The sequence below is a fragment of the Thermobia domestica genome, chromosome 6, assembly GCF_964235325.1.
Source record: "Thermobia domestica chromosome 6, izTheDome1.hap1.1, whole genome shotgun sequence".
In the NCBI taxonomy this organism is placed as follows: domain Eukaryota; kingdom Metazoa; phylum Arthropoda; class Insecta; order Zygentoma; family Lepismatidae; genus Thermobia; species Thermobia domestica.
This window is the reverse complement of record NC_137459.1, coordinates 124,749,440-124,773,944: the sequence shown is the minus strand read 5'-3', so window position 1 is coordinate 124,773,944 and position 24,505 is coordinate 124,749,440.

Here is a 24,505-nt window from a genome sequence, read left to right as displayed (position 1 = left end):
TGTTTTGATCATCCACCACAATCCCTCAGGGTAGCTTCCTTCTTGCGAATGGAGCGCCACTCAGCGGCGAGTCTCACTAATTTCTGCATACAATCTTTGAGGGAATAGTTCGTCAGTGCGTTAATTGTTCGGGACATCCACCAGAATCCCTCTGGGTGGCATGCTTCTAGCTAATGGAGCGCCACGCAGCGGCGAGTCTCATTATTTTCTTGACACATACTCTGTATGAGCATCGTGTTTCATTGCGTTAATTGTTTTGATCATCCACAACAATCTAAACGGGTAGCTTGCTTCTAGCAAATGGGGCGGCACGCACCGGCGTGTCTCATTACTTTCTTGACACATACTGTGTATGATCATAGTGCTTCATTGCGTTAATTGTTTGGAACATCAACAAGAATCCCTCCGGGTAGCTTGCTTCTAGGGAATGGAGCGCCAGGCAGCGGCGAGTCTCATTACTTTCTCGACATATACTGTGTGTGAGCATTGAGCTTCAGTGCGATAATTGTTTTGATCACCCACCACAATCCTACCGGGTAGCTTGCTACTAGCGAATGGAGCGAAACGCAGCGGCTAGTCTGATTACTTTCTTGACACATACTATGTGTGAGCCTAGAGCTTCAGTGCGTTAATTGTTTTGATCATCCACCAGAATCCCTCGGGGTAGCTTGCTTCTAGAAAATAGAGCGCCACGCAGCGGCGAGTCTCATAACTTTCTGCATACACTTTATGAGGGCATAGTTCGTCAGTGCGTTAATTGGTTGGATCATCCACCACAATCCTTCTGGGCAGATTGCTTCTAGCGAATGGAGCGCCACGCAGCGACGAGTCTCATTACTTTCTTGACATATACTGTTTGTGAGCATAGTGCTTCAGTGCGTAAATTGTTTTGATCATCCACCACAATCCTTCCGGGTAACATGCTTCTAGCGAATGGAGCGCCACCCAGCGGAGAGTCTCATAATTTTCTGCATTCACTTTATGAGGGCATAGTTCGTCAGTGCGTTAATTGTTTTCATCATCCACCACAATTTTTTCGGGTAGCTTGCTTCTAGCGAATGGATCGCCAGGCAGCGGCCAGTCTCATTAATTTCTGGACACATACTGTGTGTGAGCATAGTGCTTCAGTGCGTTAATGTTTGATCATCCACCACAATCCCTCCGGGTAGCTTGATTCTAGCGAATGCAGCGCCACAAAGCGGCGAGTATCAGTACTTTCTGCATATACTTTATGAGGGCATAGTTCGTCAGTGCGTTAATAGTTTTGATCATCAACCACAATCCCTCAGAGTAGCTTGCTTCTAGCGAATGGAGCGCCACGCAGCGGCGAGTCTCATTACTTTCTGCATACACATTACGAGGGCATAGTTCGTCAGTGCGTTAATTGTTTTGATAATCCACCGCAATCCCTCCGGGTGCCTTGGTTCCAACGAATGGAGCGCCACGCAGCGGCGAGTCTCATTATTTTCTTCACACATACTGTGTGTGAGCATAGTGAATCATTGCGTTAATTGGTTGGACCATCCCCCACAATCCCTCCGGGTGGCTTGCTTCTAGCGAATGGAGCGCCACGCAGCGGCGAGCCTCATTACTTCCTTAATACATACTGTGTGTGAGCATAGTGCCTCAGTGCGTTAATTGTTTTGATCATCCACCACAATTTCACCGGGTAGCTTGCTTCTAGCGAATAGAGGGCCACGCAGGGGCGAGTCTCATTACTTTGTTGACACATACTATGTGTGAGTATAGTGCTACACTGCGTTAATTGGTGGGATCATCCACCACAATCTTTCCGGGGAGCTTGTTTCAAGCGAATGGGGCGCCACGCAGCGGCGAGTCTCATTACTTTCTTGACACATACTGTGTGTGAGCATAGTTCGTCAGTGCGTTAATTGTTTTGATCATCCACCAAAATCCCTCCAGGTGGCTTGCTTCTAGCGAATGGAGCGCCACGCAGCGGCGAGCCTCATTACTTCCTTGACACATACTGTGTGTGAGCATAGTGCCTCAGTGCGTTAATTGTTTTGATCATCCACCACAATCCCTCCGGGTAGCTTGCTTCTAGCGAATGGAGGGCAACGCAGGGGCGAGTCTCATTACTTTGTTGACACATACTATGTGTGAGCATAGTGCTTCAATGCGTTAATTGTTTTGATTATCCACCACAATCCCACCGGGAAGTTTGGCTCTAGCGAATGGAGCGCCACGCAGCGGCGAATTTTAGTACTTTCTTGACACATACTGTGTGTGAGCATAGTGCTTCAGTGATTTAATTGTTTTGATCATCCACCAAAATCCCTCCGGGTAGCTTGCTTCTAGCGAATGGACCGTCAAGCAGCGGCGAATCTCAGTACTTTCTTGACACATACTGTGCGTGAGCATAGTGCTTCAGTGATTTAATTGTTTTGATCATCCACCACAATCCCGCCGGGGAGGTTGCTTCAAGCGAACGGAGCGCCATGCAGCAGCGAGTCTCATTATTTTTTGCATACACTTTATGAGGTCATAATTCGTAAGTGCATTAGTTGTTTTGATCATCCACCACAATCTCTCCGGGTAGCTTGCTCTTAGCGAATGGAGCGACAGGCAGCGGCGAGTCTCATTATTTTCTACATACACTTTATGAGGGCATAGTTCGTCAGTGCGATGATTGTTTTGATCATCCACCACAATCCTTCAGGGTAGCTTCGTTCTTGCGAACGGAGCGCCACTCAGCGGAGAGTCTCATTAATTTCTGCATACATTCTTTGAGGGAATAGTTCGTCAGTGCGTTAATTGTTCGGGACATCCACCAGAATCCCTCTGGATGGCATGCTTCTAGCTAATGGAGCGCCACGCAGCGGCGAGTCTCATTATTTTCTTGACACATACTCTGTATGAGCATCGTGTTTCATTGCGTTAATTGTTTTGATCATCCACCACAATCTAAGCGGGTAGCTTGCTTCTAGCAAATGGGGCGCCACGCACCGGCGTGTCTCATTACTTTGTTGACACATACTGTGTATGATCATAGTGCTTCATTGCGTGAATTGTTTGGAACATCCACAAGAATCACTTCGGGTAGCTTGCTTCTAGGGAATGGAGCGCCAGGCAGCGGCGAGTCTCATTACTTTCTCGACATATATTGTGTGTGAGCATTGAGCTTCAGTGCGATAATTGTTTTGATCACCCACCACAATCCTTCCGGGTAGCTTGCTTCTAGCGAATGGAGCGCCACGCAGCGGCTAGTCTCATTACTTTCTTGACATATACTGTTTGTGAGCATAGTGCTTCAGTGCGTAAATTGTTTTGATCATCCACCACAATCCTTCCGGGTAACATGCTTCTAGCGAATGGAGCGCCACCCAGCGGCGAGTCTCATAATTTTCTGCATTCACTTTATGAGGGCATAGTTCGTCAGTGCGTTAATTGTTTTGATCATCCACCACAATCCTTCTGGGCACATTGATTCTAGCGAATGGAGCGCCACGCAGCGACGAGTCTCATTACTTTCTTGACATATACTGTTTGTGAGCATAGTGCTTCAGTGCGTAAATTGTTTTGATCATCCACCACAATCCTTCCGGGTAACATGCTTCTAGCGAATGGAGCGCCACCCAGCGGCGAGTCTCATAATTTTCTGCATTCACTTTATGAGGGCATAGTTCGTCAGTGCGTTAATTGTTTTGATCATCCACCACAATTTTTTCGGGTAGCTTGCTTCTAGCGAAAGGATCGCCAGGCAGCGGCGAGTCTCATTACTTTCTACATACACTTTATGAGTGCATAGTTCGTCAGTGCGATAATTGTTTTGATCATCAACCATAATCAATCCGGGTAGATAGCTTTTAGCGAATGGAGCGCCACGCAGCGGAGAGTCTCATTACTTTCTTGACACATAATGTGTGTGAGCATAGTGCTTCAATGCGCTAATTGTTTTGATCATCCACCACAATCCCTCCGGGTAGCTTGCTTCTAGCGGATGGAGCGCCACGCAGCGGAGAGTCTCATTACATTTTTGACACATACTGTGTGTGAGCATAGTGCTTCAATGCGTTAATTGTTTTGACCATCCTCCACAATCCCTGCGGGTAGATTGCTACTAGGGAATGGAGCGCCACAAGGCGGCGAGTCTCATTACTTTCTTGACACATACTGTGTGTGAGTATAGAGCTTCAGTGCGTTAATTGGTAGGATCATCCACCAAAATCCCCCCGGGCATATTGCTTCAAGCGAATGGAGCGCCACGCGACAGCGAGTCTCATTACTTTCTGCATACATTCTTTGAGGGCATAGTTCGTCAGTGCGATAATTGTTTGCAACATCCACCAAAATCCCTCCGGGTAGCTTGCTTCTAGCGAATGGAGCGCCACACTCCGGCGAGTCTCATTACTTTCTGGACACATACTGTGTGTGAGCGTTGTGCTTCAGTGCGTTAATTCTTTGGATCATCCATCACAATCCCTCCGGGTAGCCTGCTTCTAGCGAATGGAGCGCCACGCAGCGGAGAGTCTTATTACTTTTTTGACACATACTGTGTGTGAGCATAGGGCTTCAATGCGTTAATTGTTTTCACCATCCACCACAATCCCTGCGGGTAGACTGCTTCTATCGAATGGAGCGCCACAAGGCGGCGAGTCTCATTACTTTCTTGACACATACTGTGTGTGAGAATAGAGCTTCAGTGCGTTAATTGGTTGGATCATCCACAAAAATCCCCCCTTGGATATTGCTTCAAGCGAATGGAGCGCCACGCGGCAGCGAGTCTTATTACTTTCTGTATACATTCTTTGAGGGCATAGTTCGTCAGTGCGATAATTGTTTCGAACATCCACCAGAATCCCTCCGGGTAGCTTGCTTCTAGCGAATGGAGCGCCACGCAGCGGCGAGTCTCATTATTGTCTTGACACATACTGTGTTTGAGCATAGTGCTTCATTGCGTTAATTGTTTTGATCATCCTCCACAATCCAAGCGGGTAGCGTGCTTCTAGCGAATGGAGGGCCACGCAGCGGCGACTCTCATTACTTTTTTGACACATACTGTGTGCCAGCATAGTGCTTCAGTGCGTTAATTGGTTCGATCATCCACCACAATCCCCCCGGGGAGGTTCCCTCAGGCGAATGGAGCGCCACGCAGCGGCGAGTCTCCTTACTTTCTGCACACATTCTTTGAGGGCATAGTTCGTCAGAGCGTTAATTGTTTGGAACATCCACCACAATCCCCCCGGGTAGCTTGCTTCTAGCGAATGGAGCGCCACGCAGCGGCGAGTCTCATTATTTTCTTGACACATACTGTGTATGAGCACAGTGCTTCATTGCGTTAATTGTTTTGGTCATCCACCACAATCCCCCCGGATTGCTTGCTTCTAGCGAATTGAGCGCCACGCAGCGGCGAGTCTCATTACTTTCTTCACACATACTGTGTGTGAGCATAGTGCTTCAGTGCGTTAATTGTTTTGATCATCCATCACAATCCCTCCGGGTAGCTTGCTTCTAGCGAATGGAGCGCCACGCAGCGGCGAGTCTCATTACTTTCTCGACACATACTGTGTGTGAGCTAAGTGCTTCAGTGCGATAATTTTTTTAATCACCCACCACAATCCCTCCGGGTAGCTTGCTTCTAGCGAATGGAGCGCCACTCACCGGCGAGTCTCATTATTTTCTCGACACATACTGTGTGTGAGGATAGTGCTTCAATGCGTTAATTGTTTTGACCATCCATCACAATTTCTCCGGGTAGCTTGCTTCTAGCGAATGGAGCTCCACGCAGCGGCGAGTCTCATTATTTTCTGTATACTCTTTATGAGGGCATAATACGTCAGTGCATTAATCGTTTTGATCATCCACCACAATCTCTCCGGGTAGCTTGCTTCTAGAGAATGGAGCGCCAGGCAGCGGCGAGTCTCATTACTTTCTACATACACTTTATGAGGGCATAGTTCGTCAGTGCGATGATTGTTTTGATCATCCACCACAATCCCTCCGGGTAGCTTGCTTCTAGGGAATGGAGCGCCACGCAGCGGCGAGTCTCACTACTTTCTTGACCCATACTGTGCGTGAGCATATTGCTTCAGTGCGTTAATTGTTTGATCATCCACCACAATCCCTCCCGGTAGCTTGCTTCTAGCGAATGTAGCGTCAAGCAGCGGCGAGTCTCATTACTTTTTGCATACACTTTATGAGGGCATAGTTCGTCAGTGCGTTTATTATTATGATCATCCTCAACAATCACTCCGGGCAGCTTCCTTCTAGCGAATGAAGCGCCACGATGCGGCGAGTGTTCATTACTTTCTTGACACATACTGCGTGAGAGCATAGCGCTTCAGTGCGTAAATTGTTTTTATCATCCACCACAATCCCTACTTTTAGCTTGCTTCTAGCGAATGGAGCGCAAGGCAGCGGCGAGTCTCATTACTTTCTGCATATACTTTATGAGGACATAGTTCCTCAGTGCATTAATTGGTTGGATCATCCACCACAATCCTTCCGGGTAGCTTGCATCTAATGAATGGAGCGCCACGTAGCGGAGAGACTCATTGCTTTCTTGACACCTACTGTGTGTGAGCATAGTGCTTCAGTGCGTTAATTGTTTTGATCATCCACCACAATCCCTCAGGGTAGCTTGCTTCTAGCGAATGGAGGGACACGCAGCGGTGACTCTCATTAATTTCCTGACACATACTGTGTGCGAGCATAGTGCTTCACTGTGTTAATTGGTTCGATCATCCACCACAATCCCCCCGGGGAGGTTTCTTCAAGCGAATGGAGCGCCACGCAGCGGCGAGTCTCATTGCTTTCTGCATACATTCTTTGAGGGCATAGTTCGTCAGTGCGTTAATATTTTGGAACATCCACCAGAATCCCTCCGGGTAGCTTGCTTCTAGCTAATGGAGCGCCACGCAGCGGCGAGTCTCATTATTTTCTTGACACATACTGTGTATGAGCATAGTGCTTCATTGCGTTAATTGTTTTGATCATCCACCAATATCTAAGCGGGTAGCTTGCTTCTAGCGAATGGGGCGCCACACACCGGCGAGTCTCATTACTTTCTTGACACATACTGTGTGTGAGCATAGTGCTTCAGTGCGTTAATTGTTTGGAACATCCACAAGAATCCCTCCGGGTAGCTTGTTTCTAGCGAATGGAGCGCCACGTAGCGGCGAGTCTCATAACTTTCTGCATACACTTTATGAGGGCATAGTTCGTCATTGCGTTAATTGGTTGGATCATCCACCACAATCCCTCTGGGTAGAGTGCTTCTAGCGAATGGAGCGCCATGCAGCGGCGAGTCTCATTACTTTCTTGACACATACTGTGTGTGAGCATAGTGCATCAGTGCATTAATTGTTTTGATCATCCACCACAATCCTTCCGGGTAACTTGTTTCTAGCGAATGGAGACGCGTGTCAAGTTAGACCAACCACCAACACCAAAACGACCGAAACATATCTCAGAATTGTGGGCTATTTATGGGCTAATTAGTTGCTCTAATCCCAATTTTTGGGCTCCTACTATTTAGCGGGAAATCGGATTCAAAGTGGGCGAGTCCAGCTTGATATCAAGCTAGAACCCCCCATATGGTTAGAATGGTCCGATCGTAAAAATTCAAACGCCAGAATTATGGGCTATTTATGGGCTAATTAGTTGCTCTAATCCCAATTTTTGGGCTCCTACTGTTTAGCGGGAAATCGGATTCAAAGTGGGCGAGTCCAGCTTGATATCAAGCTAGAACCCCCATATGGTTAGAATGGTCCGATCGAAAAAATTCAAACGCCAGAATTATGGGCTATTTATGGGCTAATTAGTTGCTCTAATCCCAATTTTTGGGCTCCTACTGTTTAGCGGGAAATCGGATTCAAAGTGGGCGAGTCCAGCTTGATATCAAGCTAGAACCCCCCATATGGTTAGAATGGTCCGATCGAAAAAATTCAAACGCCAGAATTATGGGCTATTTATGGGCTAATTAGTTGCTCTAATCCCAATTTTTGGGCTCCTACTGTTTAGCGGGAAATCGGATTCAAAGTGGGTGAGTCCAGCTTGATATCAAGCTAGAACCCCCCATATGGTTAGAATTGTCCGATCGAAAAAATTCAAACGCCAGAATTATGGGCTATTTATGGGCTAATTGTTTGCTCTAATCCCAATTTTTGGGCTCCTACTGTTTAGCGGGAAATCGGATTCTAAGTGGGCGAGTCCAGCTTGATATCAAGCTAGAACCTCCCATATGGTTAGAATGGTCCGATCGAAAAAATTCAAACGCCAGAATTATGGGCTATTTATGGGCTAATTAGTTGCTCTAATCCCAATTTTTGGGCTCCTACTGTTTAACGGGAAATCGGATTCAAAGTGGGCGAGTCCAGCTTGATATCAAGCTAGAACCCCCCATATGGTTAGAATGGTCCGATCGAAAAAATTCAAACGCCAGAATTATGGGCTATTTATGGGCTAATTAGTTGCTCTAATCCCAGTTTTTGGGCTCCTACTGTTTAGCGGGAAATCGGATTCAAAGTGGGCGAGTCCAGCTTGATATCAAGCTAGAACCCCTCATATGGTTAGAATGGTCCGATTGAAAAAATTCAAACGCCAGAATTATGGGCTATTTACGGGCTAATTAGTTGCTCTAATCCCAATTTTTGGGCTCTTACTGTTTAGCGGGAAATCGGATTCAAAGTGGGCGAGTCCCGCTTGATATCAAGCTAGAACCCCCCATATGGTTAGAATGGTCCGATCAAAAAAATTCAAATGCCAGAAATATGGACTATTAATGGGCTAATTAGTTGCTCTAATCCCAATTTTTGGGCTCTTACTGTTTAGCGGGAAATCGGATTCAAAATGGGCAAGTCTAGCTTGATATCAAGCTAAAACCTCCCATTCGGTTACGGTTAGAATGGTCAGATCAAAAAAACTCAAACGCCGGAATTATGGGCTATTTTTGGGTTAATTGGTGGTTTAATTCCGAGTTTGGGGCTGCTACCATTTAGCAGGAGTTCTTCATCAAATTGTGGGATTTGGCTTAACTTCTAGCTATAAATCTAGTCCTATAAATAACCAAATAATTAAAATGCCGGAATTATGGTTTATTTGTTTTCTAATTAGTTCCTCTAATGTCCATTTTGGTTCTTCTATCGTTCGCAAGAAATCTCATGCAAGATTGGTATTGATTTCTAGATAACGTGGGATGATAGTTGCAAAGTTGCAGTGAGAAAACGTCGATATCTATTAACTGAAAATTGTTTTTTTTTTTTTTTTTTTGCATTCTCCGCGAATGCAAATATATATCTCTACTAGCAAATTTGTGAATTGTCTTTTCACGTTTATATGTTCAGTATGTTTGGAATTAAGTAGTGTATATATAGGATTTATATGGTGAAATATCATATTGTTTTTTTTTTTATTATTTTTTAGTTTATAGGAAATGCCTCTTCATCGTTGATGGGCCCGCAATGGCACAGCGGTAGAATGCCGATAAAACCCAAGTACATGGTGTTTGTCAACCATAACGATCAATTGGTGCGATCTGAGATCGAACCAGGAATCACACGCACAAGAGGTAAACGCTCTATAACTGTGCCACTGCGGCCCCAGCAACGGCAAAGAGGCATTTCCTTAGAAAAAAATTGATTTAAAAAATAATGATATTTCACTATATAAATTCTATATATACACTATTTACTTCAAAACATAATGAACATAAACACGTGGAAAAAGAATTTATGGATTTACTAGTAGAGATATAGATGTACATTTGCGGAGAGTGCAAATAAATCAATTTTCAGTTAATAAACATCGATGTTTTCTCACTGCAACTTTGAAAGCATCATTCCAACTTATCTAAAAATCAATACCAATCTTGCTTGAGATTTCTTGCTAACGATAGAAGAAAAAACTCGACATTAGAGCAACAATTTAGCAATACAAATAACCCATAATTCCAACGTTTTAATTCTTTTGATCGGAGTGTTATAGCCCTAGGTTTATAGCAAGAAGTTAAGCCAAATCTCACAATTTGATAAGGAATTCCTGCTAAAATGTAGCAGCCCCAAACTCGGAATTACAGCATCAATTAGAACATAAATAACCCATATTTCTGACGTTTGATTTTCTTCGATTCGAGATGTCTAACCTTACGGAGAGTTTTTACTTGATGTCAAGCTAGACTCGCAGAATTTGATTCCGATTTCCCACTAAAAGGTAGGAGCCCAAAAATTGGTATTAGAGCAAGTAATTAGCCCATAAATAGCAGATAATTCTAGCGTTTGATTTTTTTTCGATCGGACCATTTTAACCATATGAGGGATTCTAGCTTGATATCAAGTTAGACTCGCCCATTTCGAATCCGATTTCACGTTAAAAAGTAGGAGTCCAAAAATTGAGATTAGAGCAACTATTTAGCCCATAAATAGTTCATAATTCAGGCGTTTGAATTTTTTCGATCGGACGATTTTAACAGTATGGTGGGTTCTAGCTTGATATCAAGCTGCATTCGCCAATTTTGAATCCGATTTCCCGATAAAACAGTAAGAGCCAAATTTGAGATTAGAACAACTAATTAGCCCAAAAATAGCCTATAATTCTGGCGTTTGAATTTTTTCGATCGAACCATTCTAACCGTAACCATATTGGGAGATCTAGCTTGCTATCAAGTTAGACTTGCCCATTTTAAATCCGATTTCCCACTAAACACTAGGAGTCCAAAAATTGGGATAAGAGCAAATGAGTAGCCCATTCATAGCCCATAATTCTGGCGTTTGAATTTTTTCGATCGGACCAATTTAACCGTAACCATATTGGGGGTTCTAGCTTAATATCAAGTTAGACTCCCCCATTTTAAATCCGATTTCCCGCTAAACATTGAGAGCCCAAAAATTGGGATTAGAGCAACTAATTAGCCCATAAATATCCGATAATTCTGCCGTTTGAATTTTTTCGATCGGACCAATTTAACCGTAACCATATTGGGGGTTCTAGCTTAATATCAAGTTAGACTTCCCCATTTTAAATCCGATTTCCCGCTAAACAGTAAGAGCCCAAAAATTGGGATTAGAGCAACTAATTAGCCCATTAATAGCCCATAATACTGGCGTTTGGATTTTTTCTATCCGATCATTTTAACCGTATGGGGGGTTTTTGCTTGGTATCAAGCTAGACTCGCCCATTTTGAATCCGATTTCTCGCTAAACAGTAAGAGCCCAAAAATTGGGATTAGAGCAACTAATTAGCCCATTAATAGCCCATAATACTGGCGTTTGGATTTTTTCTATCGGATCATTTTAAACGTATGGGGGGTTTTTGCTTGGTATCAAGCTAGACTCGCCCACTTTGAATCCGATTTCCCGCTAAACAGTAGGAGCCCAAAAATTGGGATTAGAGCAACTAATTAGCCCATAAATAGCCCATTCTTAGATATGTTCCGGTCGTTTTGGTGTTGGTGGTTGGTCTAACTTGACACGCGTCGAATGGAGCGCCACTCAGCGGCGAGTCTCATTATTTTCTGCATACACTTTATGAGGGCTTAGCTCGTCAGTGCGTTAATTGGATGGATCATCCACCAGAATCCCTCCATTAACCTTGCTTCAAGCGATTGGAGCGCCACGCAGCGGCAAGTCTCATTACTTTCTGCATACACTTTATGAGGCCATAGTTCGTCAGTGCGTTAATTGTTTTGATCATCCACCACAATCTCCCCGGATTGCGTGCTTCTAGCGAATGGAGCGCCACGCAGCGGCGAGTCTCATTATTTTCTCGACACATACTGTGCGTGAGCATAGTGCTTCAGTGCGATAATTGTTTTGATCACTCACCACAATCCCTCCGGGTAGCTTTCTTCTAGAGAATGGAGCGCCACGTTGCGGCGAGTCTCATTATTTTCTGCATACACTTTATGAGGGCATAATTCGACAGTGCATTAATTGTTTTGATCATCCACCACAATCTCTCCGGGTAGCTTGCTTCTAGAGAATGGAGCACCAGGCAGCGGCGAGTCTCATTACTTTCTACATACACTTTATGAGGGCATAGTTCGTCAGTGCGATGATTATTTTGATCATCCACCACAATCCCTCCGGGTAGCTTGCTTCTAGGGAATGGAGCGCCACGCAGTAGGAGAGTCTCATAACTTTCTGCATACACTTTATGAGGCCATAGTTCGTCAGTGCGTTAATTGGTTGGATCATCCACCATAATCCCTCTGGGTAGATTGCTTCTAGCGAATGGAGCGCCACGCAGCGGAGAGTCTCATAACTTTCTTGACACATACTGTGTATGAGCATAGTGAATCATTGTGTTAATTATTTTGATCATCCACCACAATCTAAGCGGGTAGCTTGCTTCCAGCGAATGGGGCGCCACGCACCGGCGAGTCTCATTACTTTCTTGACACATACTGTGTATGAAAATAGTGCTTCATTGCGTTAATTGTTTGGAACATCCACAAGAATCCCTCCGGGTAGCTTGTTTCTAGCGAATGGAGCGCCACGCACCGGCGAGTCTCATAACTTTCTGCATACACTTTATGAGGGCATAGTTCGTCAGTGCGTTAATTGGTTGTATCATCCACCATAATCCCTCTCGGTAGATTGCTTCTAGCGAATGGAGCGCCACGCAGCGGAGAGTCTCATAACTTTCTTGACACATACTGTGTGTGAGCACACTGCATCAGTGCTTTAATTGTTTTGATCATCCACCACAATCCTTCCAGGTAACTTGCTTCTAGCGAATGGAGCGCCACGCAGCGGCGAGTCTCATTATTTTCTGCATACACTTTATGAGGGCATAGCTCGTCAGTGCGTTAATTGTTTTGATCATCCACCACAATCTTTTCGGGTAGCTTGCTTCTAGCGAATGGAGCGCCAGGCAGCGGCGAGTCTCATTACTTTCTACATACACTTTATGAGGGCATAGCTCGTCAGTGCGATAATTGTTTTGATCATCCACCACAATCCCTCCGGGTAGATTGCTTCTAGCGAATGGAGCGCCACGCAGCGGAGAGTCTCATTACTTTCTTGACACATACTGTGTGTGATCATAGTGCTTCAATGCGTTAATTGTTTTGATCATCCACCACAATTCCTCCGGGTAGCTTGCTTCTAGCGAATGGAGCGCCACGCAGCGGCGAGTCTCACTACTTTCTTGACACATACTGTGTGAGATCATGTAGCTTCAGTCCGTTAATTGTTTTGATCATCCACCACAATCTCCCCAGGTAGCTTGCTTCTAGCGAATGGAGCGTCTAGCAGCGGCGAGTCTCATTACTTTTTCCATACACTCTATGAGGGCATAGTTCGTCAGTGCGTTAATTGTAATGATCATCTTCAACAATCAATCCGGGTAGATTGTTTCTTCCCAATGGAGCGCCACGCAGCGGTGATTGGTCATTACTTTCTTGACACATACTGTGTGTGAGCATAGTGCCTAAGTGCGTTAATTTGTTGGAACAACCTCCAGAATTCCCCCGGGGAGATTGAGTATAGCGAATGGAGCGCCACGCAGCGGCGTGTCTCATTACTTTCTTGACACATACTGTGCGTGAGCCTAGTGCTTCACTGCGTTAATTGGTTGGATCATCCACCACAATCCTTCCGGGTGGCTTGCTTCTAGCGAATGGAGCGCCACGCAGCGGCGAGCCTCATAACTTCCTTGACACATACTGTGTGTGAGCATTGTGCCTCAGTGCGTTAATTGTTTTGATCATCCACCACAATCCCACCGGGTAGCTTGCTTCTAGCGAATGGAGGGCTACGCAGGGGCGAGTCTCATTACTTTGTTGACACATACTATGTGTGAGTATAGTGCTACACTGCGTTAATTGGTTGGATCATCCACCACAATCCCTCCGGGGAGCTTGTTTCAAGCGAATGGAGCGCCACGCAGCGGCGAGTCTCATTACTTTCTTGACACATACTGTGTGTGAGCATAGTTCGTCAGTGCGTTAATTGTTTTGATCATCCACCACAATCCCTCCGGGTAGCTTCCTTCTAGCGAATGGAGCACCACGCAGTGGCAGTCTCATTACTTTCTGGACAATTACTGTCTGTGAGCATAGTGCTTCAGTGCGTTAATTGGTGGATCATCTTCCACAACCCCTCCGGAGAGCTTACTTCAAGCGAATGTGCCGCCACGCAGCTGCGAGTCTCATTAATTCCTTCACACATACTGTGTGTGAGCATAGTGCTTCAGTGCGTTTATTGGTGGATCATCTACCACAGCCCCACCGGAGAGCTTACTTCAAGCGAATGGTCCGCTACGCAGCGGCGAGTCTCATTAATTCCTTGACACATACTGTGTATGAGCATAATGCTTCAGTGCGTTAATTATTTTCATCATCCACCTCAATCCCTCCGGGTAGCTTCCTTCTATCGAATGGAGCGCCACGCAGCGGCAATTCTCATTACTTTCTTGACACATACGGTCTGTGAGCATAGTGCTTCAGAGCGTTAAATATCTTGATAATCCACCAGAATCCTTTCGGGTAGCTTGCTTCTAGCGAATGGAGCGCTTCGAAGCGGCGAGTCTCATTACTTTTTGCATATAATTTATGAGGGCATATTTCGTCAATGCGTTAATTGTTTGACCAACCACCACAATTCCTCCGGGTTGATCGCTTCTAGTGAAATGAGCGCCACGCAACGGCGAGTCACATTACTTTCTTGAAACATACTGTGTGTGAGCATAGTGCATCAGTGCGTTAACTGTTTTGATCATCCACCACAATCCCTCTAGGTAGCTTGCTTCTTGCGAATGGAGCGCCACGCAGCGGCGAGTCTCATTACTTTCTGGACACATACTGTATGTGAGCATAGTGCTTCACTGCGCTAATTGTTTTGATCATCCACCACAATCCCTCCGGGTAGCTTGGTTTTAGCGAATTAAGCGCCCCGCAGCGGCGAGTCTCATTAATTTCTTGACACATATTTTGTCTGAGCAAAGTGCTTCAGTACGTTGTTTTGATCATCCCCCACAATCCCTCCGGGTAGCTTGATTCTAGCGAATGTAGCGCCACGCTGCAGCGAGTATCAGTACTTTCTGCATACACTTTATGAGGGCATAGTTCGTCAGTGCGTTAATAGTTTTGATCATCAACCACAATCCCTCGGAGTAGCTTGCTTCTAGCGATTGGAGCGCCACGCAGCGGAGAGTCTTATTACTTTCTGCATACACTTTATGAGGGCATAGTTCGTTAGTGCGTTAATTGCTTTTAGCATCCACCAGAATCCATCCGGGTAGCTTGCTTTTAGCGAATGGAGCGCCCCGCAGCGGCGAGGCTTATTAATTTTTTGCACATACTGTGTGCGAGCATAGTTCTTCAGTGCGTTAATTGGTTGGATCATTGACTACAATCCTTCCGGGGAGCTTGCTTAGAGCGAATGGAGCGCCACGCGGCGGCAAGTCTCATTACTTTCTGCATACACTTTACGATGCCATAGTGCCTCAGTGCGTTAATTCTTTGGATCATCCTCCACAATCCCTCTAGGTAGATTGCTTCCCTCAAATGGAGCGCCACGCAGCGGTGAGTCTCATTACTTTCTAGACACATACTGTGTGTGAGCATAGTGCTTCAGTGCGTTAATTGTTTTGATCATCCACCACAACTCCTCCGTGTAGCTTTCTTCTAGCGAATGAAGCGCCACGCAACGGCGAGTCTCATTACTTTCTTGACACAAACTGTGTGTGAGCATAGTGCTTCAGAGCGTTAAATATCTTTATCATCTACCACAATACCTCCGGGTAGCTTGCTTCTAGCGAATGGAGCGCCAGCAGCGGCGAGTCGCATTACTTTCTGCATACACTTTATGATTGCATTGTTCGTCAGTGCGTTAAATGTTTTGATCATCCACTACAATCCCTTCGGGTAGCTTGCTTCTAGCGAATAGAGCGCCACGCAGCGGCTAGTCTCATTACTTTCCTGACACATACCGTGTGTGAGCATAGTGCTTCAGTGCTTTAATTGTTTGGATCATCCACCACAATCCCTCGTTGTAGCTTGCTTCTAGCGAATGGAGCGCCACGCAGTGGATAGTCTCATTAATTTCTGCATTCACCTTATGTGGGCATAGTGTTTCAGTGCATTAATTTTTTGGAACATCTACCACAATCCCTCCTGGTAACTTGCTCCTAGCGAATGGAGCGCCACACGGTGGCAATTATCATTACTTTCTGCGTACACTTTATGAGGGTATGTGCTTCAGTGCGTTAATTGTTTGGATCTTCCACTACAATCCATCCGGGTAGCTGGCTTTAAGCGAATCGAGCGCCACGCAGCGGCGAGTCTCATTACTTTTTGCATACACTTTATGAAGGCATAGTTCGTCAGTGCGTTAATTGTTTTGAGCGATTGTGTGTAATTGTCATAACACAAAAAATAAACCCATTAGTATTAAATACAGTCAAGAAATTAGATGGATCATACACCTCAAACAGAGAAGAAACTCTAAAAGTTTTAGCGAACAAATTTTTTCCCAGAGATGAAAACAATAACGACACAGAAAGAAACACAGTACTAAGAAACAAAATGGGTGAACAACATACAGGAACTGTACCAGAATCGGACAAAGTCACTAACGAAGAAATAGAAAAGATCTTTAGAAAACTTAAAAACAAGAAATCTCCGGGTATAGATGGCATCAAAAACGAAATATACAAGAAGACTAAAGATTTATGGGTCCCCTACCTAACGAAGCTTTTCAATTTACTAATAAAGAAACAAGAAATTCCAGAGCCGTGGAAAGCATCAAAATTAATTATTCTCTCAAAAGGACCAGAAAAGGATCCATCAGAAGTAAACTCATATAGACCTATATGCTTATTAAAAAATATATCAAAAATTTTTGAGAGAGTAATATTAAACAGAATTCAAAAATACAGAAACGTAACTGAAGACAAACTACAATTTGGATTCAGAGTAGGAAAATCAACAGAAGACGCCATAAATACTCTTCTAGATGATATCAAAGAAAAGATATACGAAAAGAAATATGTATTAGCGCTCTTCATTGACATCGAAGGAGCATTTGATAATTTATGGTTTCCATCCTTAATTGAAAATGTAAAAAAAACTGGAAATGCCAGCATACTTACTGAATTTGATAAGAAACTATCTAGAAAACAGAAAAATAATAATACCCAATGAAGAGGGCGACATAATAATTAAAACAGAGAAAGGATGCCCGCAAGGATCAATATTAGGACCCCTACTATGGGACATAGAATTACAACCTTGCTTGGAAAAAATAAACAAAAAGCAAGAAGTCGATAAAATAGTGGCATTCGCCGATGACGTCGTAATAACAACATCAGGAAACAGCCGAAGGGAATTAGAAGAAAAAGTTAAAAAGATAACAGAAACACTTGAAGAATGGAGTATGGAGAGTAAATTAAGGATATCATCAAAGAAAACCAAATATCTAATTTTCGGCACAAAACTACAAAGAAACCCGACTATAAAATTAAATGGAGTAGGAGTAGAACGAGCGCAAAGCATAAAATACCTTGGCATAATGCTAGACGATAGACTAAAATTTGATGAACATTTGAAATATATAGTAAAAAGGGGAAACAGTGTAGCGAATAAATTGACTACTATTGCAAGAAACAGATACAGGCTACCATTAAAAATACTAAGACTATACCAAGAAACTATTTTGTCAGCTACCATGGCGTACGCATCCAGCGTTTGGATTGATAGACTATTAAGAAATAAGACTTACAGAAATCAAATCAATAGACCACAAAGAAACCTATTAATCAGAATGTCTGGAGCTTTTAACACTACTTCGCATAGCGCACTCTGTATAATCCTTGGTATCCAACCAATGAACTATGTGTTATTGCAAAGGGCAATTAATTACTGGTTAAGGAAAGAAGAGAAAAGGAAAATTAGAGAAATTTTTAACAGGGATCTAAAAGATGAGAAAGAAATTAACGACAACATAATACAACTATGGGATAAAGAATGGCAGGAATACAGTGGAGCGCAACGATTACATAGAATTTTTCCTAGCATCGTCGATAGACTAAAAATAAACCACTTAAATCCAACATATGGATTGGTTCATTATCTATCAGGCCATGGACCATACGAACAACACCTCCACAGAATCAATTTAAGACCCAGCCCAACGTGTGAATGCGGAGAAGAAGGAACTCCTGAGCACCATGTTATGTGGTGTCCATTATTAGAAGAAATTTTAGAACTAAGAACTCAAATAAGAGAAAAATCACTGAAAGAAATAATAGAAGTAGAGGAAGACTGCAAGAAATTGGAAAATTTGACAAATGAATACTCCGAACTAAGACGAAAAACTTACAGAAGAAGAATAGAAGGATGAGTGCAAGTGGAAGAATGTGTGAAGAAGTCCTCGGACCGGAAAAAAGACTCCTGGAATCCAAGCACTGGATCACCGTGCTTTCGCCGAGGACCAGAATGCGTGCTGCACCTCCAGCCTCTCGGTTTGGAAAGGAACTCCGGTGCAAGAGTGAATGTTGCGTGAGTGCATGAGTAGAGGTGAAGCGAGGATAGTGTCTCAGAGATAAATAATAGAGCAACTCTCGCCAATAGGACGGCCCATCCCGGGCGTGCCGGCCGAAGGATAAAACGGACCAGGGCCTGCACTAAGTGCTCTGAGTGGGCCCTGGACCTCAAGCCAGCACAAATGGGTGGAAACTGGCATTGATACGCAACTGAGAACACTAAAGCATCAAAGCAAAAGTAACAGGAAACGCTTATATAGAAGCATCAGAAAATTAAAAGTTTTGAAAATGTGAAAATTTAGATAAAAGTAAGTGTAGCGTGTGTGTTTCATAGTGTAAGTACTAGTTGGTGAAGGTTAGTGATTTCATCAAAAGCAGTCAGTGTCAATAGTGAGTGTAGTGTAGTGTTGATGCAGGATAGTGAAAAGAGGTAAAATATAAAGGTGAAAAACCAGTGTAAATAGTGCAAATGTGAAATAGAACACACAGGAGAGAAATGCAGGCAGAAACCAGAGAAACCAAACATACAGAGTGAAAACCTGAAGAAAAGAAGAAAGAAGAAGATGACCAATAGGTAAACACGAAAACACAAAACATACGACATTCAAAACAACACACACGTAACAAACTTAAACTCAAACTTAAACTCAATAAAACAAAAAAAAAACACAAAATCTCACAAGACTAGAAATGAGAGTAGAGTTAAGCAAATATTAAGTTTAGTTATTTTGTTTTTTTTGTTTTTTGTTTTTTGTTCGTTTCATCTTTTTTTTTGTCCAATCCCTTGTTTAGGTTTCACGTCCTTTTCCCCTTCCCTTTCCTTCTTCAAAATTATGAAATAAATAAACCCAAAAGAGAAATCATTCGCAATGATGATACTTCGCCGGTTTTGAATGCTCAAGGCACCGGCTGACAGTAACGCGGCTGAGCGAATGAAACAAAAAAAAAAAAAATTGTTTTGAGCATCCAACACAATCCCTCCGGTTAGCTTGCTTTTAGCGAATTAAGCACCACGCAGCGGCGAGTCTCATTAAATTCTTGACACATACGGTGTGTGAGGATACTGCTTCAGAGCGTTAAATATCTTGATCATCTACCAGAATCCCTTAGGGTAGCTTGTTTCTAGCGAATGGAGCGCCACGAAGCGGGGAGTATCATTACTTTTTGCATACATTTTATGATTGCATAGTTCGTCAATGCATTAATTCTTTTGATCATCCACCACAATCCCTCCGGGTTGATTGCTTCTAATGAATTGAGCGCCACGCAGGGGCGAGTCACATCACTTTCTTGAAACATACTGTGTGTGAGCATAGTGCATCAGTGCGTTAATTGGCTGGATCATCCACCAAAATCCCTCCGGGGAGCTTGCTTCAAGCGAATGGAGCGCCACGCGGCGGCGAGTCTCATTACTTTCTGCATACACTTTATGATGCCATAGTGCTTCAGTGCGTTAATTCTTTGGATCATCCACCACAATCCCTCTAGGTAGCTTGCATCTGGCGAATGTAGCGCCACGCAGCGGCGAGTCTCATTACTTTCTGCACACATACTGTGTGTGAGAATAGTGCTTCAGTGCGTTAATTTTTGATCATCCACCACAATCCCTCCGGGTAGCTTGATTCTAGCGAATGTAGCGCCACGCTGCGGCGAGTATCAGTAATTTCTGCATACACTTTATGAGGGCATAGTTCGTGAGTGCGTTAATAGTTTTGATCATCACCCACAATCCCTCAGAGTAGCTTGCTTCTAGCGATTGGAGCGGCATGCAGCGGAGAGTCTTATTACTTTCTGCATACACTTTATGAGGGCATAGTTCGTCAGTGCGTTAATTGTTTTGATCATCCACCACAATCCCTCCGGGTAGCTTGCTTCTAGCGAATGGAGCGCCACGCAGCGGCGAGTCTCATTACTTTCTGCATACACATTACGAGGGCATAGTTCGTCAGTGCGTTAATTGTTATGATAATCCACCACAATTCCTCCGGGTGGCTTGCTTCCAACGAATGGAGCGCCACGCAGGGGCGAGTCTCATTACTTTCTTGACACATATTTTGTGTGAGCCGGTTGCTTCAGTGCGTTAATTGGTTGGATCATCTACCACAATACCCTCCGGGGAGCTTGCTTCAAGCGAATGGAGCGCCACGCAGCAGCGAGTCTCATTACTTTCTGCATACACTTTATGAGGGTATAGTTAGTCAGTGCATTAATTTTTTTGATCATCCACCACAATCCCAACGGTGAGCTTGCGTCAAGCGAATGGAGCGCCACGAAGCGGCGAGCCTCATTACTTCCTTGATACATGCTGTGTGTGAGCATAGTGCCTCAGTGCGTTAATTGTTTTCATCATCCACCACAATCCCTCCGGGTAGCTTGCTTCTACCGAATGGAGGGCCACGCAGGGGCGAGTCTCATTACTTTGTTGACACATACTATGTGTGAGTATAGTGCTACACTGCGTGAATTGGTTGGATCATCCACCACGATCCCTCAGAGTAGCTTGTTTCAAGCGAATGGAGCGCCACGCAGTGGCGAGTCTCATTACTTTATTGACACATACTGTGTGTGAGCATAGTTCGTCAGTGCGTTAATTGTCTTGATCATCCACCACAATCCCTCCGGGTAGCTTCCTTCTAGCGAATGGAGCGCCACGCAGAGGCAGTCTCATTACTTTCTGGACAATTATTGTCTGTGAGCATAGTGCTTCAGTGCGTTAATTGGTGGATCATCTTCCACAACCCCTCCGGAGAGCTTGCTTCAAGCGAATGGGCCGCCACGCAGCGGCGAGTCTCATTAATTCCTTGACACATACTGTGTGTGAGCATAGTGCTTCAGTGCGTTAATTGGTGGACCATCTACCACAGCCCCACCGGAGAGCTTACTTCAAGCGAATGGTCCGCCACGACGCGGCGAGTCTCATTAATTCCTTGACACATACTGTGTATGAGCATAGTGCTTCAGTGCGTTAATTGTTTTCATCATCCACCACAATCCCTCCGGGTAGCTTGCTTCTATCGAATGGAGCGCCAGGAAACGGCGAGTCTCATTACTTTCTTGACACATACGGTGTGTGAGCATAGTGCTTCAGAGCGTTAATATCTTGATCATCCACCAGAATCCTTTCGGGTAGCTTGCATCTAGCGAATGGAGCGCCTCGAAGCGGCGAGTATCATTACATTTTGCATACAATTTATGAGGGCATATTTCGTCAATGCGTTAATTATTTTGACCAACCACCACAATTCCTCCGGGTTGATCGCTTCTAGTGAAATGAGCGCCACGCAACGGCGAGTCACATTACTGTCTTGAAACATACTGTGTGTGAGCATAGTGCATCAGTGCGTTAATTGTTTTGATCATCCACCACAATCCCTCTAGGTGGCTTGCTTCTTGCGAATGGAGCGCCACACAGCGGCGAGTCTCATTACTTTCCGGACACATACTGTGTGAGACCATTATGCTACAGTTCGTTAATTCATTTGATCATCCACCACAATCCCTCCGGTTAGCTTGCTTCTAGCGAATGGAGCGCCACGCAGCGGTGAGTCTCATTACCTTATTGACACATACTGTGTGTGAGCATAGTGTTTCAGTGCGTTAATGGATTTGATCTTTCATCAGAATCCTTCCGGGAGGTTGCTTCTAGCAAATGGCGCGCCACTAAGTGTCGAGTCTCATTACTTTCTGGACACATACTGTGTGTGAGCATAGTGCTTCAGTGCGCTAATTGTTTTGATCATCCACCACAATCCCTCCGGGTAGCTTGCTTTTAGAGAATGGAGCGCCCAGCAGCGGCGAGTCTCATTAATTTCTTGACACATATTTTTTCTGAGCAAAGTGCTTCAGTACGTTGTTTTGATCATCCCCCACAATCCCTCCGGGTAGCTTGATACTAGCGAATGTAGCGCCAAGCTGCGGCGAGTATCAGTACTTTGGGAATACACTTTATGAGGGCATAGTTCGTCACTGCGTTAATAGTTTTGATCATCAACCACAATCCCTCAGAGTAGCTTGCTTCTAGCGATTGGAGCGCCACACAGCGGAGAGTCTGATTAGTTTATGCATACACTTTATGAGGGCATAGTTCGTCAGTGCGTTAATTGCTTTTAGCATCCACCAGAATCCTTCCGGGTAGCTTGCTTCTAGCGAATGGAGCGCCACGCAGCGGCGAGTCTCATTACTTTCTGCATACACTTTATGAGGGCATAGCTCGTCAGTGCGTTAATTATTTTGATCATCCACCAGAATCCCTCCGAGTAGCTTGCTTCTAACGAATGGAGCGCCACGCAGCGGCAAGTCAAATTACTTTCTTGACACATACCGTGTGTGAGCATAGTGCCTCAGTGCGTTAATTGCTTTGATCATCCACCACAATTTCTCCGTGTAGCTTGCTTCTAGCGAATGGAGCACCACGCAGCGGCGAGTCCCATTACTTTCTTGACACATACTGTGTTTGAGCATAGTTCGTCAGTGCGTTAATTGTTTTGATCATCCACCACAATCCCTCCGGGTAGCTTCCTTTCAACGATTGGAGCGCCACGCAGTGGCAGTCTCGTTATTTTCTGGACAAATACTGTGTGTGAGCATAGTGTTTCAGTGCGTTAATTGGTGGATCATCTTCCACAACCCCTCCGGAGAGCTTACTTCAAGCGAATGGACTGCCACGCAGCGGCGAGTCTCATTAATTCCTTGACACATAGTGTGTGTGAGCATAGTGCTTCAGTGCGTTAATTGGTGGATCATCTACCACGGTCCCAACGGAGAGCTTACTTCAAGCGAATGGACCGCCACGCAGCGGCGAGTCTCATTAATTCCTTGAAACATACTGTGTGTGAGCATAGTGCTTCAGTGCGTTAATTTTTTTGTTCATCCACCACAATCTCTCCGGGGAGCTTGCTTCAAGCGAATAGAGCGCCAGGCAACGGCGAGTCTCATTACTTTCTGCATACACTTTATGAGGGCATATTTCGCCAGTGCGTTGCTTTGATCATCCACCACAATCTTTCTGGGTAGCTTGGTTCTAGCGAATGGAGCACCACGCAGAGGCTAGTCTCATTACTTTCTGCATACAATTTATGAGGGCATAGTTCGTCAGTGCGTTAATTTTTTTCATCATCCACCACAATCCCTCCTTTTAGCTTGCTTCTATCGAATGGAGCGCCACGCAGCGGCGAGTCTCATTACTTTCTGCATACAATTTATGAGGACATAGTTCTTCAATGCGTTAATTGTTTGGATCATCCACCACAATCCCTCCGGTTGGCTTGCTTTTAGCGAATGGAGTGCCACGCAGCGGCCAGTCTCATTACTTTCTTGACACATATTGTGTGTGACCGTGGCGCTGCAGTGCGTTAATTACTTGGATCACCTACCACAATACCCTCCGGGGAGCTTCCTTCATGCTAATGGAGCGCCACGCAGCGGCGAGTCTCATTACTTTCTAGACACATCCTGTGTGTGAGCATAGTGCTTCGGTGCGTTAATTATTTTGATCATCCACCAAAATCCCTCCGGGGAGCTTGCTTCAAGCGAATGGAGCGCCACGCGGCGGCGAGTCTCATTACTTTCTGCATACACTTTATGATGCCATAGTGTTTCAGTGCGTTAATTCTTTGGATCATCCACCACAATCCCTCTAGGTAGCTTGCTTCTAGCGAATGGAGCGCCACGCAGTGGATAGTCTCATTAATTTCTGCATTCACTTTATGTGGGCATAGTGCTTCAGTGCATTAATTTTTTGGAACATCTACCACAATCCCACCCGGTAACTTGCTCCTAGCGAATGGAGCGCCACGCGGTGGCAAGTCTCATTACTTTCTGCGTACACTTTATGAGGGTATGTGCTTAAGTGCGTTAATTGTTTGGATCATCCACTACAATCCCTCCGGGTAGCTGGCTTTAAGCGAACCGAGCGCCACGCAGGGGCGAGTCTCATTACTCTTTGCATATACTTTTGTGTGGGCATAGTTCGTCAGTGCGTTATTTGTTTTGAGCATCCACCACAATCCCTCCGGTTAGCATGCTTTTAGCGGATGGAGCACCACGCAGCGGCGAGTCTCAT